The sequence below is a fragment of the Gasterosteus aculeatus genome, chromosome 11 (genome assembly GCF_964276395.1).
Source record: "Gasterosteus aculeatus chromosome 11, fGasAcu3.hap1.1, whole genome shotgun sequence".
Classification (NCBI taxonomy): Eukaryota; Metazoa; Chordata; class Actinopteri; order Perciformes; family Gasterosteidae; genus Gasterosteus; species Gasterosteus aculeatus.
In genome coordinates, this window is record NC_135699.1 from 10,254,924 (window position 1) to 10,270,797 (window position 15,874).

A 15,874-nucleotide genomic window follows, 5' to 3' on the forward strand; every position below is an offset into this window, starting at 1 on the left:
TTTTCAGGAAACAAATTTGGTCCCTTACATGTGAGAACTCACGCACATAAATTAAACAATATACACACACTCACACACACAGAAAATGCACCTCATTTATAGTAACAGATATTCTCGTAGCTCTTTCATTGAGAAAGGGGGAAAATCCAACTGCAAAATACCACCAAACTGCTGCTACGCGATACTTTGCTGAATCTTAGCAAAGACATCAGAACGCAATATCGCATTCTACGTCTTCCCACAATGAAAACATGTATCTGAGATACTCAAAATAGATTATTTTAAATATTGGTACATTAACCCGGGCATTGATAGCACATCTGATAAGCTGTAATTAAATCGTCACAATTTGTGTTTAAAAAAAGGCAGGGTGGTTATAGTAATAATATCAGAATGCTATTTGGTTATAACCCAAGGGACAACTCACTTAGGAATATTGCCTTCAATCACTGGCATAATTGGTCTCCTAGATTCTCACTTTGATGTGAATAACATTAGCAATTTTCCAGTCGTTTTGCATTGATCTTCCGCTGCAGAATTCTGCCCCAAGAAGCAGCTGGAAATTGAATGTCTTAAACTGGAGATGTGAAGGGTACATTTCATTCACGTTGTCAGAGAAACTGCGCTGCCCGAAAGATGCAACACCACCGGGATTGATCTGTGTCTTGCCGCAGGCCATTTCTGTCCAGTATACATTGACAGAAAACGTTGAACTGGTATACATACACGTGACCACAAGTTTGACGTAATGTCCAATGCTTATTACATTTATTTATCAGTGCACTGATTTGGTATGCATCGAATAAAACAAATATCCTGCAAGTGAAAGCGCTGCCGGTGAGAAAAGTGTTTGGGTTTCTCTGCCCTTTCACTCGCTTAGTTGGCTCAATCTGAGCGGATAGTGTGACAGCTTCGGCACTTTGCAGCACATAAAGAACTGACTTTCATTACTGTGGTCCCTTTGAGATGTTTGTGATGACATGTAGTGGGACAGATCGCATACACGGGGAAGCAGAAAAAACGTTCTGGCCAATTAATCAAATCAATTCTTGGTTATATAAAGCATTTGATAGATCAAAACAGCAAAATATTCTTGGTCATTGTGAGATCACCTGCTGATTAAGGTCATCTTGATATTTAGCTTCGGAAAGTGATTAAAGCAGCTATTTACATACGGAGCAAAACCATTTCCCCAACTAGTTCTCCTCCCTGCCTTCGGCTGATTGCATCATACTGCTAAATCCTTGAGCCCTTAAACCCCCCCATGGTATATCATGGCATTATAAAATACCCTGGGCACATTTAAAGATTAGGTTGGATAAATAGAGTTATAGACGCTAGAGGTGTCTTTTATGATTCCTCACTGGTTTTAGCATGCAACAATCTTCCCTGCAGCCATCACTCCACCATGAGTCTCTTGTGTGTAAGGCGCTGTTGCGGCGTCCCAATTCAACCCAATGTCTAAAAGAGAGGGAACCGAATCTTGTCTTTGATATCGTGACGTTATATGGATCTCTGTGTCCCTTTTTCCCAGGTGTTCATTACTGCCCAGCTGTGCTGCAGTTTGCCTCTAAGCAACGCGGGAAGCGGTGACAACGGCCCCTGGAGTTTAACAAAGTGGAAGGAATCTCAAACCGAATGCGCTGCAAAACCATCATTCCCCAGTTAGCGTTGGGCTGAATTTTAAAAGATACCCACCTGTCCCGAGCCCACGGAGATAAAAAAAACTGGTGTCTGCTTTTGTCTTAATATAATAGTCGTGTTTCCAACACAATGAATTATGGGGCCCGAATGCATGTAATCAGATCAGCGCGTGTGAATTATCGCACCGCGCGGAGGCCATTATCCCACACTAGCTGGCTAAACTTATACCAATTGAATTGCCCAAGAAGGTTAGCGGTGACAGAGTGATTTATGTACTTTTCAGGTTCGGCCTGTGGTGTGATGTAAATGAATGCGGTGCAGCTGGAGAGCTCCGTTGTGGCTCGGGAATTGTTTGTGCTGTCTAAGAACAAGGCGACGTGTACGCGAGAATTAGCATTCAGTGCAGCCGCTCTTCGCCCCTCTCCTGCACAATCGTATAGTGTAAATGAGATGACTATAAAATAAGGAGTGACTCATCCTTTGCAAACTGCATAGAAAGTCAGAGCAGATGCCAATATGTCTACTTGCATCAACTGTACAGTGTCGGTTGAAGAAACGTGCTCTCAAAGTGAGTGACATCAACTGCTATTTAGTCATTAACAAAAGCTAATGTAGCATACGGCTGTGACATACTAACAATATGTTTGACTGAGTAATGATAGCGATGATTCTTACAGATGTGGCAGGACATTTTTAGAGTGTCACTAAGAAATTGTTTCTAATAGACAGATTGAAACATTGGCAAAAATATCTTGTTCTATAAATGAGGCTCGGCAGATTGCTCCTTCACTCCTTCCTAACACAATTGGCCGCAGGAGATTAGATGACCCGATAATAGTTTAATGAAAGTTTTTAAAATGATGCCGTGAAATGATATATTGATTTCCAAGAAGAAACGATAAAGCGGGTTGTGAAGTCCATCCATCCACAACGCAGATGTAAAAGCATCACAGACGAGGAGATTTGATGGTGCTGGTTGATTTTCCCAATGTACATTTTTTTTTTTTCCACTATGTGCAGCCCGCATCCCTCCACAGTTTAACACCTGAGTGTTGAAGCCACACAAGGTTAACAAAGCAAGACATCATTTCCATTAGAGAAGCCACTTGAGCTGATTATAGAGAGCGGTGGTGAAGTGATCATCTTGAAACACAATTAGCGTCCTCTCCTTCAGCCGCCGAGGTATCGGGCAGCATCGCTTTTTGGTGGACTCCTTTTGCCAGACGCACCTCGGAGACCCGACGGAACTTCAAACCACGACCACTGAGCGTCCGAATAGTGGTGGGACATTTTCCTCAAACAATCTGGGATTCTGTATGCATATCTCCCTGCGAGGGGAAAAATGTCACAACAGCTACGTGCTCAGCAGAGTGTGAGGAAGACCCTTCAAAAACGTGAAGGGCCGAGCAGTTCTTATCCCTGAGGAGGCAAAGTTCAGTTACAGGTGGCATCAACAGAAAGCTGCTTACATTCCGAGACATGTGACTCAACGTATTGTTACAGCGCTGAGACTGGACGTGTCTTATCACCGTGAGACACTTCAGCTAAATACTTTCCCACAGTCACACAATCCTGGCACCTGCAATCTATGAACTGTTTGCATAATGAAACATTTAAAGGGTTACACGTTATTTGTCCGTTACAGACGTCAAGAGATGCTTAAAGTCGGACACCTGCCGTGACTACAGGCGACACACAGTCATTGATGGAGGTCGTCTTTGTCGTTAGGAGAACAATTATGTCCTTTAAGTCCGTTAAACATTTACCGCTGAGCAGGCCCGTGGTCGTCTTTCTGACAGCAGTCTTAGGCCGAATAGAGTGAGCGCATTTCAGATTCACATGTATTTTGCACCTCTGGCAGTTCGTAGAGGGAGTAGAAGTGAGATATAATCTCCCGCTGATGCAACATGTCCACATTCGTCCATGCAGTCAGCCTCCAAACCTCCAGGAGGAAAGCCTTGCGGGCTCCCGCAGCCTCAACTGCACACAATTGAGCCCTTATCTATTCCCAAAAGCAAAGTCTTTATGTTTCAGCCTTGGGCTTTTACAACTATCACGGGATCCACAACCCATACGTAAAACATGTGTGCCTCAGCTGATAATATTCATGCTAAGATAAAGTACTGATTAGAACCAAGTACAGTAAAGTAAGGTAAGACTATGTAACACAAAACAATAAAGACTGTCGAAGAGTGATGAGTATGCAGTCTGACTGCTGGATATATTCTGATCCCGACCCTGTGTCCTGCCCTCACTATTGGCTTCTCCACTCAATAATGGCTGCCTCATGACCTCACAGTGACTTTTTCACTTCTTCTTATTTATCGAATTAGATGCCATGAATATATCACAAAAATACAAATTGTTGATTTGACCGGGGAGCTCCTCGTCAAATAGGAACTACCAGACAGCTCTGTGATTTTAGTCGAGGGATCTGGGAATCCGTTCGCCTCGTATCATCACCACATCCTTTCAAGACGCTACGGTGTAGCATGGGCGAGAAGGTTTTCTCCTTATTGCCTTCGCGTGATCTCCCGCCCTGTGAGCCTCAACCACCCGCCTGCAACATCTCTCCCACGGTGAAGAAATAAAGACCAGGCCGCTCCTGGGGCTCTTTCCATCCATCCTCCTCCCATACACAGAGAGGCCTCAGATGTTTTTGTAGCTCACAGAAGGCCAACAGCGCGTGGAGGAACCGTGATGGAGCGAGTGGGTGGAGTGCCGGCCACCGGCGGGCCGACGCCGTGACTCAGATTTGAACTTAAGTGCGGACGCGGACGTGTGCCGTGGGGCCAAGCAACCACCGCCCTCTGTGGTCTTCCGCGTCACCCCGCGAGAATTAACAGCGGGCGGATGTGACCGCTAATACTTCCTGGCCGGTGAAACCTTCTCTGGGATTTCTTCGTCCCCCTCCTTCTGATCTTGCGGCCGCCCCAGCATGGCTTCTAAGTCCAGGTGAGAAGGGAAGCCTCCCACTGTGGTCCAGGGCATTCACGTCCTGTCTTCTATTGCCCTCCAGAAGGTAACATGACTCACTTCTTTCAAGACCCAGATTGCCACCGAATCGACTCAAAGGGTAAATCTGTCAGCCACCTTCTCAGACGTTAGTCACCACCTCGCTTTTGTCCACACAGGCCGGACAAATCAAAATGAATATTTTTCTAGGTACCTTGCATGTACAAATACCGACAGTATATGCGGGTGATGGAAGTTGGACAGATAGAGAATAGTTTTAGGTTTGAGTTTAGTTTATTTACTTACAAATCTCAAAAATAACCAATGCTGCATCGCTGGATGTTCCTTGTTTCTGTTTTTTTCCAAAAATACAGACTCAGCATCTTTCTTTTGCTTTCGCCATTCTATTTCTCTCTTGATGTATTATTGACGTCACTCGTGCTACAGCTGGAAGAACTGAACACTGATGTGCGTTGTACTGAGTCACATGGGAGTCACCGTACAGGCTGCAGCTTTGCCTGAGGAATAGTAACGTGTTATCAGCAAAGTACTCACACATACTGAACTTGGGTTTTAAAACTTTCACCCTGGTTCACTTACTTTAAAGAAAAACAAACCCTTTCACATTGGAGCTTATTCCAGGATATTTGCAATATCAATCGTTATAAAAAAAAGATCATCTGCTGCCACCTTTGAAAACAAAATAAAAATATTCATATACTGCTGATTGAATATTTTCCCTCAAACGAAATAGCTCTCCCAATATTTATTTTTCATCCTGGACCAGCTAATGTCTCATTTGTTTCTCAGTCCTTCTCCACCTTTTTTCGTTCCAATTTCCTGTTTCCCCCACCGTCTCCAATTTTCTTTCCCATTCTCCATTTCAAATGTCAAAGGAGCAGCAGCAGCAGCAGCGAGCGTCTTGCCATTGTGGCCTGTGCTCGTAAATCTGGGATAATTCTCCACCTCTCTTGCACGGTGTATAAATCTTCTCACTCACGAGAGCACTGTTCCTTTTGATGGATCGGCCGGAGAGAGCACTGGGCGCCGGGCAGAGCTGCACCGGTGCGTGTAGCCCACACAGACGGGCCCAGTGTCTTGACCGGTTGCGAAATAGTCACAACATGTTATGTATTGTTTTCACGTACAGGGACACATATTAGGATCTTTTTTTTTTCTGGTGGATTCACAAATTAAAAGCGTTCTCTTTTTTGAGATACTTTTGCAATGAATGACCTAAAGGTGCACGAAACGAAATTTCTAAAATATCGCTAATAAAGCCACAAAAGCCTGATTTAAATCAGTAATTCACTAAAGGAAGAAAAGAAGGTCATGTTCTGAAGATTTAATTAATGATTGAAAGTCATGAGCTTAGTTTGAGGCTTGATTCATGCATGAAAATTGCCATAACAACACATGAGTCAGTGTGGTAGAGGGATCTACTGTTTTGCCACACAGATGCCGCCATGTTTTTTTTGTTTTTTTGCTTAATGAAAGCAAATGAGGATTTGAGCAGCCACTAACAAACCGTTTTTTACTTTGTGCTAAATTAATACGAGCTGCTTGAGCAGGCTCATTTGATCTCCATGTCAACACACATTACCAAGTCAATCTCGCAGCGTGACGACTTGCAGAGAAACCAATCATGATCAATCTTTTTGCCTTTTCATAAGCAAGAAAGAGACAGCAACACCCCGCCAGCTTGTCAAGTGACCGAAACACTTTTTCAAAAAAGACAGCTTGATGACACGGTTCCTTGGCACTCCTTGGGCATTTGTCCATCACTTTGAACGGTAAATGAAAGTGCCACAGAGGACATCAGTCCTCATGAAGTGCCTGTCATTGAAAGTATCAAACTCTACCTGATACTTCACAGGTGACGATTGAAATGCTAATCTCAGTGTCCAAATGGCAAAAAAAAAAAAAAAAAGAAAAGATCTGACGGATTACACATTAAAAGCATTCCATGCTTAAAAAAACCCACAACGCCGTCTTGAGCATTTCTGTGAAAACGAAAGTTAAAAACAGCCCTTGATGGTGCAGCAGGGGTATGTGGAATTGTTCTTCATACACTAAAGGATTCTTACGTGATTACATTAATTAAATGTTGTATGTGTTAACCGAGTTCACTATGAGAAAAGATGTGACTCCAGAGATGGTTTAAATTAATGACCTCTGGACATAAGTGGCTCTGTGGAACCAATGGGACGGTCTAAATTGAGATAGCCAAGAACGGGCAGTTTCATTTCTTACATATCACCGGTCCTGGAGTCACCGCTTGCCCAAAGGTCCCTCACAACTCCAGATGGCCCCGTCTGTCCTTGAGTGGTACCAGCGTAAAGTTAAAGAGGCGGCCCTCCGGAAAGGTCGCTCATTCAAGTCTCCCCAGACAACAACAACCTACAAAAGGAACCTTTTAGTGAGACGCTAAACCTTCACATGTAGCACAGTGGTGCAGGAAAACCGTCGTAGGCTTGTGTGTGTGTGAAGGTTAACAGTGTTTAAACAAGGCTACAGCCATGCTCACAGTTTTGTGAAGCTGTACTTGGAGTATAAATATTAAAACTGGGAACATTCTAATTTTAGACGAACATAATATTCACGACTCCAAGCCTTTAAATGTAACCCAAATTTCAAGGTCTTCTAACAATAAAGAGTTTGCCTTTTCGAAACTTATTTTGACGCAAACCGAGTGTCCCCAAATTCACAACAAGTAGTTAAATAAGTGTTCTGGAGGTCAGTTACCATCAACTTTATCTGAAATTTGGCAAGTGCAAAAGATAATATGTTTAAAAAAAAGGTTATTGCAATCATTATCTAAGGGGGAATTCATGACTGTTCCAAATGTAAAGACACCCATCGGTTCTTTTTTCAATTTAACTACAGAAACAAAAATGTCACCTTCAGCCCGAGCAAAATGAAAAGTCAGAGACATCATAAGGAAGCCATGGAACCGTGAACGTCTTTACAATCCATCAAAAACGCATTAGTTCTTAGAATGACTGGAATGAATTCAAACAAGTTATTTTATGACACCTGTACTCAGCAGTCGGTTCTACTGCAGAAGTGATGGAACTTCAAATGAAGTGTGGGGGCGTAAATTCAGTCAAGCGGTGCCGTTCTCCCTGTGGATACGCTGCCAGCTGATTGGGGGCGGGCTCGTGTAGTACCAGCCAACCAGACGGGGGCACCGTTTCCGTAAACCAATCGCTTTGGTGCTGCCAAACGTTGAAATGGTTGCTGTCAGTTGTCTTGGCAGCATGCAGCAGAGGCGACCCTCGGCCACCCCTGACACCTCCAATCAGCAGTAAAACCACACGTATCATTGTTAACATGTCAAGTGTCTCCTGATTGAATTAAATGAATTCATCTAATGGGTGATCGTTCATGATGCCTTTTCCTTAGAAAACACAGATTTGGGTTTTGAATATATATTTTTATAGCTTTTATACTGTGGGTAAATGCATCAATGGTCGTATTGTGCGGTAAGGACATATTTAAAATGTACACTACAGGACAGAGGCCGCTTGATCTGAACCAAGATGGGAAACATCTTGCGTTTGACGATTTGAAAAAGGCAGAGCATAACAAATCCAACTGGTTCTTTATTTTCTCAATCAGAACCCTTTATATATGCTGACTGAATACCGGAAGGAGCTCAAATTAAAAACATTTCACTTAACATAACTAAATAAAAAAAACATATATCGAACAGGTTGCTAGACTCTAGATGCTTTTACATATTCTCTGATAAGAGCGTCTGTATTTTTGCATTTGTTATTCCTTACACCGTCATGTTCCATTGCGCTACTAGTGGTCAGAAAATCCACATTTAATTCAATAAAAATGTTTCTAATCATGTCATAGTTTTGTAAAAAAGTCAGATCCCCCCCCTGGTACTACATGTACTGTATATACAGTATATGTAGTACCATGTATCATATATCCATACATCTAAATGTGCACACAAGTTCATACAAGTCTGCCGCGCACAATGTAAGTTTGCATTTGTACCAGATAATAAGGTATCGGCAGCAGTAATCTAATTATCCTGCCACTAAGTGAAGGGCACCAAGAGATTATGGAGGTTAAGTACTGCATTCCATTAGTGGTCTTGACACTCATCACCCCTATCAATTCGTTACCTATAATTATATAGGATATCACCTGAATCTACTAACATATTCTGATGGAGTATAAGAACTACCAAACGGTCCTCTGCTCTCACTGTGTTGAATATGAGACGCACAAACCCCTGAAGTAGCCTTATTTCCACACTTGCCACAGTTCACAAACAGGATGCACTGCAGCCGAGGAAGCTGGAGATTAAGCAGAATCGTCACTTTGTCAGGTCTGTATCACGGCTCGATCGAGAGTCAGAGTGAGTGGGAGGCGCAAAAAAGTCGCCCTCAGGTGCGATGGGGGTTTACTTAGCACATGAATAATGCAATAAAATATCTGATCTATTCTCCAGTAAACCAGAGCTTTTGCCAGAGCGTCTTTCGATGGCAAGTGTTTGTAGGCGGTTAGTTTTTTAGTTGTTGTCTGCATGCCTGTGTGCACAAACCCTGCCTGCACGTCTGCGTACATGCCACCCAGCGTGTGTTTAAGTGTAAAACCCCGTGGGAGGTGCCGGCTGAGCGCATCGCAGGTGAGGGCTGTGCGCGGTGCTGCTGTCGCCTGTCTCCCCCCTCCCCCTCCATCACTCCCTCCTCCTCCCACTGCTTGCCACCCCCCCACCCCCGAAATCTCTCACGGCTGTTTCATGTCATTCATTAACAGGCGCCCCCAGGGCCAACGGTGTAGCTCACCGGCGCCTTTTATTACTGCCAATCCCCTCTGAGAGTCGCCAAGGTCAAATCCGCTTCGCTGTCGTTCACCCGTCGCAGTCAGCGTGCTGACATTTGGGTTGTAGGGAGAAAGAAGAGGATGAGGGTGAAAGGAAGACAGAGACAGAATGAAATAATAAAATGCAATGAGTGCTGCCATGTGAACAGATGTCTGTTCTGTCCTTGATTAACCAACTCCTGGGATACTGCAATATTTAAGTAGAAATATAAAGGCAATTTGTATCATGGAGATATTTTTTAATCCCGGGGTAACTGGCTTTTTAAAAGAAGTGGTCATTTCTTAGTTGAAGACTTAGTGGAATTAAATGTCACCTTTGCCACACCGTGAAGCAGAATTAATCTGACTTTAATCAATCAAGTTAAATTAAATGCATTTTATAATGTGTACACAATAGAAAACAAAAAAAAAAACATAAATTACATATTTAAGTCAAAATTACTACTAGTATATTATATAATAATAGGGTAAATGGTAATAATAATATGTGCCTACATCTAACAGATTTTACACCAAGTTATTTTATTTAACCGTTGCGTACTTGTGACGCATTGTCCTGTGTTCATGTTCTTTTTGTTATGAAACAAATGTGATTCGCCTCAGACTGGTTGATTTAGTGATGATTACTTGATCAATGTGACACTGAGGCATCTTTTGTGGATGATCTGGGAAGTTCAGAATGTCTCACAAAACTTCAAAGTAAATCTTCCTTGCTCCCAATTAAAACATTTTGGGGGAGTAGAAATTGACTCCAATTACTCGAAGATTGTTTCAAACATCTGGTATCTTTATTTTGTTCGGAAACTTGGATGGGTAGTGCTTCTGTAATTAAATCAGTGTTTACTCATTCATGCTGCATTGCTCATTATCCTTGCTCACCACCATGTCTAAACTGGAGGCCCCATGACAAGTAGGCCTGTGAAAGAGCGTCTTTGTTGGATTTCATGCTCACAACAAAATGAGATCCTCTCTTGGTGCTATGCACATTTTGGGTGAGTGTCAACAGAGAAATGGTCTGTTGGCGATGACATTTGAGGTTGATTTTTTTTTTACTTGAAAGGCCAAATTGTTTTTAGGGCTCACTTCGTTCCTTGTCTTGTGAATGTGGGAGATGGGAAGGCAGGCTGGGAGGCCTCAGGGGAGCAAAGTATGACGTCGAGAATAATCTCTAAAAGTTGGTCAAACTGTTCGGAGAAATCATCAGACAACACTGCAACCAATTTTGGACGAGATGGGAGGAAACTTCTGCGATGTTCAAGACAGTCTGACAGTCAATTACCAGGATATTTTTCTCCTTCCTTTTGAGTATAGATCCGCAATTCCAATCCCGGATTTGAAAAGGGGACCATTCCAGCGGGTGAATTCCTCCAATATCTCGTGTTTTTCTTTTTTTTTTTAACTGGCAGACCCATGGGGTTAAAATCCTGCAAGCCTTGCAACTCCTGCATGCAAAGAAAGGAGGAATGCGGACCAGCTGGTGGCCGCTGGTGTGTGTGTGACAACTGGAGATATTGCTCTGAACACTGCTGTGACATCTGCTGCCAGATGTGCGTGGACGTGTGCTCTGGCTTGTGTTCAGGAGACTGCAGCTACACCTTCTGTACCCTTTGCCTCGGCCTGGCACAGCGCTGTGTCTCATTCTTTACCACCCGACCAGCCGACCAAGCATCACAGGTGAGACGTCTTACGGGCTTGACGCAGCTGTTATTCTGCGTGTACGTTTCTAACCAGCACGACTTGTCTCTGGTTTAGAAGCTATGATGGGTCCGGCACGGAATGCCTGATGGAACATGTGACCAAAGCCACGTTGACGCGCTGATTCAAGAACACCAGGTAAACTAAATTTAGCTAGTGATTGTTTCGCTTTTGACATATGCTGTGGGATTTGCAATGCAACTGAGCCCTTTGTGTCATCAAATCAAACGTTTCAACCAGCTGCGACTAAATGGGAAGCTTTTTCATGTGAGCTATTTAATCCACACTGACCTCAAAACTTCCTGCCAAGTTAACTGTGGAATAGAGCCAGCCATCTGAATTGTTTGCTTCCCAGTGTATTTCAGTAATAATATAAGCGCTATTTTCAGTGGAACATTGCTCTTGGATCCCAAGACACGGTACAACAACACATGTCTCAATGCATTTACCTAAAAAACAAGGGTATGTGTCACTGTATTCTGTAGGGGGGGGCAGGCTTGACCATTCGAGAAGCAGGCTAAATGAAATTATAGTTTGATATGCTGACACAGAGGAGGGCAGATGCGGAGCAGCAGGCTGAACACATCAGGGTGTGATCCTCTATCGTGGCGTCTCGGCAAATTAGACGTGCAATTGGACGTTAAGAATCAAAAGACGGCCGTTTAAAAAAAATGTGCATCACTGCTGACACCGAAAAGCCACGAAATGCTGTTTCTGTGTTGACAGGGGCGGTGCACATCTATGCTCTAGACGGGCAACTGTCAATCAAAGCACGCTGTGTGTACATCAAGCAAGGCGTACAGAACAATGAAGGACAATACAGTCGCCATCCAGTCCACCCGGTTACTAGGAAAATCCGTACAATCTGCTGCAATCTACTGCAACAACACCAGCTCCAATAATAACAATGACCGTAGGGTGATTCAAAACGGCTGATAACAAAGATAAGAATTATTGCAGCACTGTGTTGGATTTCATAAGACTGCAAAGCAAATAAACCAGTATCTCAATGTGTAAAAACAATAGCAGCTGTATCATGAAACTCCTTCGAGTTTGGATGTACCCAAACTATCTTGCTATCCATCTTTTGGAAGTAAGTATTGAAGGGAGTCTGTTTTCTTCCACAGTGGCTGTGGAGCCAAATCCCTCTTTTGCTGTCTAATGAGGACGGAGATGAAAAGCACACAGACTTTGACAATTAGGTGAAGGCAGCTGTCTGCGGAGCGGTTAAACGTTCATTAAAATCTGTCATCTATTTATGATATGTTTGCACGCTAATGAAAGAGAGGTGAATATGTTACGTTTGTTTGCACGAAATAACATCAACCAATCAGGGTTTTTCACTGTAGGACTCTTAATTGACATGAACAGGATTCCTTAACATCCACCGAGTGAAAGCGGTGCTCTTTTCACATCTGCTAGATTAGACTGATGTGTTTAAATGGCCTCACCCTGCCCGTACAAGCAGTACTTCAAAGCACACGTTAGATGTCTGCAAGATTGTTTTTGCACTCAGAGGCAAACACAAATATTATTTGGTTGCACACCGCGTACGATCTGAAATCTCTTTGTGAGGTGTTGGCGCCCGAGGACACAAGGTGCTATTTGCATCCAGTGAATTAAACCGTTTTATTTATCCGCCTTGAAATTGCGAGTTTATGGAAATTTGAGTGATTGAGGGAGTCATGTCGCTGCATCAAAAGAAGCTTAGAATGAGGTCTTAGGAGGAAAAGCCAACAACACAGAGAATATGATGGACTGTGTTGCGTCCCCGCCTGCACCCGTCTGTCCTCCTTGTCCCTGTGGACTCTGCTGTACATTTAGTACAACTCAAATGTTTTATCCCACTTAAACTTACCGGTTACACTGTGTTTCCTTCACCCTTTAAATTCACCTTATCCTCCTGATATTGTTTGGAGATATTTATAATCTCCGGTGAGTCGAAAGCAATCAGCATGTTCTTGCTTCAGCTTGTATACATTTTTCTACTGGTTTGCTTGAAATGTCTTTTGAAATTTGGAGGTCTTTGTGGCTGATAACGCCAAGAATGACAGAAGGATTGTAGATCCTTCGAATATAGACACATGCCAATGAGGGTGATTATGAGCTCTATCTTAATTCCTAAATTTCTCCTAGAAACTGTTTATCTGATCCTACCCGTCTGGTGGTCAATGACAAACCCCCAAATTAATACATGGCCTGAATAAAATCCCAGAGGAGAAAGACAACAAGACTAAGTACCCATCCAGATCACCTAAATCCGTTTGTTGAGACCTTTTAAGAGGGTTGAAAATGTGTAGTTTGCTGTTGTTGCATTGATTTAAAAAAATTGTGAGATGATTCTCACTATCAACTCAAATCCAATGAAATCATTTTGCCATTGACTTAAACAGTCATGAACATGCTGTGTTTAAATAACTATCTGGAAGATACTGAAGTCTCACTAAGAAACATCTGTGATTCATGTTATTTGAAATTTGAGTCATTTTAAATTTGCAGCACTTCAATATGGATGCCAAATAATATATACTCCCAAACTGCAGATTAAGCCTTAAGTAAGCTTGTCCTTATGTATTAATGCCACGGATCTTAAACAGAAATGGAAGTCTCCCCATTGCCATGTTTCAGTTAACACTAGTATATGTTGAATCCACTGGATTATTACAGTTGTTTAAATGTTGCATTGCCTTGGTTCTAATCTATGTCTATAAAACGTTTTATTCCGTGTTGTTTTGTCTCTGATTTTTTCTCCCAGAGACTGACAGACGCACCTGCAGAGGAAGGAAAGGGCCCCCCCCCCCCGCCTTTCTGCAGACCCGTAGGTCCACTGTGAGCCAGAGACATCTCAACATGCTAAAAGAGACATCAAGCCAAACCGGGAGCTGCAAACACCTACAACTTGGGCTCAATCTGGGTTGCGCTGCAGATCTCTGCTCTGCTGACTCGGCCGTTGACAAACAAGGCTCTAAAGAACCAACCTGTAGAACAACAACTAGCTGAAGACTTTTTCCACAACTAGACACAACAGTAGACAGATATTAAAAGAAAAAACTTTCAAATGACATTTTTAAATGGGAAAAGATGCTATTATGAGCCCTGCGGCCTCAATGTGGGACGGTTAGATGATTCAGCATCAAACTGTGACCAGATGGAAGAATGCCATCCAAAACAAACCATAACATTAAACCAGGTTGAGAAGTCCCCTAGAGGGAAACTACCGTGGATTTTACCGATGTGAACGAGATTAATGTTAGTAAACCACAAAATATCTGATTTCAGATACTAGTTGGTAGAATAATTAATATATTAATCGACTGATCAATGTGCTTTAGACCAAAATTATCCCTTGAATTTGAACTATTATGAAATGCATATCAAACTCAACTTCTGAAAGGTGCATCCATCTTTTAAAAATACATTTAGTTGATAAACGTCAAATGAAAAATGTAATTGATGAACAATAAATTATTTGAGTGACGGATGCACCTGGTCACATGGCCATTCATACTCGGCCATCTTATTCCTCATGTATTTGCTTGTTTAGTAGTTTAGTGTTAAGTTTACATGTCAATACAGATTTCCTCTATATAGAGCGTTTTATTAGCACAGTATTTGCATGAAATGATCAATGGGCATATTATTGTTAAATATTTTGATAATGATTTTTTTAGAACCACTACCTGATTTTCAATATTGACTAATACATATTATTCACTATTCTTATATTACTACTACTACTACCAATAACTGATGTGTATTTAAATAAATAAGTAGAAAATAGGAAATTATATTTTAAAAATCTCTAGTATTTTGTGTCAGTGATTAATGTGTTATTGTCCTTTTTGTTAACACTGAGTCTTATTCTTATAGAGTGTGGAATATTCCTGAATAAACGACACCCTATCTTTAGAAAGCCTTTTCTCATGGGGCTTGCCTTGAAAGATGTGTTCATTTACAATCAGCAGAACATGAGAACACGCCCAATAATAGAAACTCAGGGCAAGGCCCCAAATGACTTGAGGATCTATACCTCAAAAAACGTGTAGTAGGAAGAACAGAATTCAAGATCTTGTAAGGTTTTTTTTTTCACACCTTTGGTGTCATTCATCTCTCTTTTTCTTTCTTGCCTCTTTGTGTCTGAGTGCATTTCTCTCTCCCCTCGCTCGCTGTGCCTCTTCTCTTCTCTTGAAATCCATCGCTGTTACCGAATGTCTCCGGGTAATGTGTGGAGAAAGCCATTGTGTTGCTGCTGTCAGTCAACTAGATTACGGCTCAGGTGGATCCTTATTGCTCACCCTCCAAAAATAAGTATGCCTCCTCACTTTGCAGGCCAAAAATATCTGAAGATGTCTGTTTTCCCCCCGTTTTGGGACGTTCTTGCACAAACAACGTGAATGGCGGGATTGGAAGACTCAATCGCAATTTGATTCAACAAAGCTTTGATCAACGAATCCTTTACACACGTAGTAACCCTGAAGTTGTAGAGATCTATAATTGGACACTCTATATGAAGCAGGTAGTGGTTCTAAAAAGTCCAAAAAAAGGGCTGATAGTGTGTGTCCAATCTTAGTTGTGAGCATGGAGGTGGGTTGGTTTCATGGTCTGTCTCTATGCCCTCCTGCTGTGTGCCAGGTCTTGAGATACTAGAGATGCGCGCAGATGCGACCAGCTGAAGATTTGGGCAGGTAAGGGGCAATTAGTTTTTTTTTTTTAGCTGAAATTGGATTTTATT

At 42.3% G+C, this 15,874-nt stretch overlaps 1 long non-coding RNA gene across 1 annotated transcript; it reads left to right on the top strand.

The window, feature by feature from the left end:
• The first annotated feature begins 10,397 nt into the window (after nucleotides 1–10,397).
• LOC120828516 (uncharacterized) lies at nucleotides 10,398–15,083 on the top strand. The gene is made up of 3 exons (XR_005713538.2): nucleotides 10,398–11,121; nucleotides 11,200–11,280; nucleotides 13,898–15,083. It is a non-coding gene; the product is annotated as an uncharacterized LOC120828516 (long non-coding RNA).
• The last annotated feature ends 791 nt before the right edge of the window (nucleotides 15,084–15,874 follow it).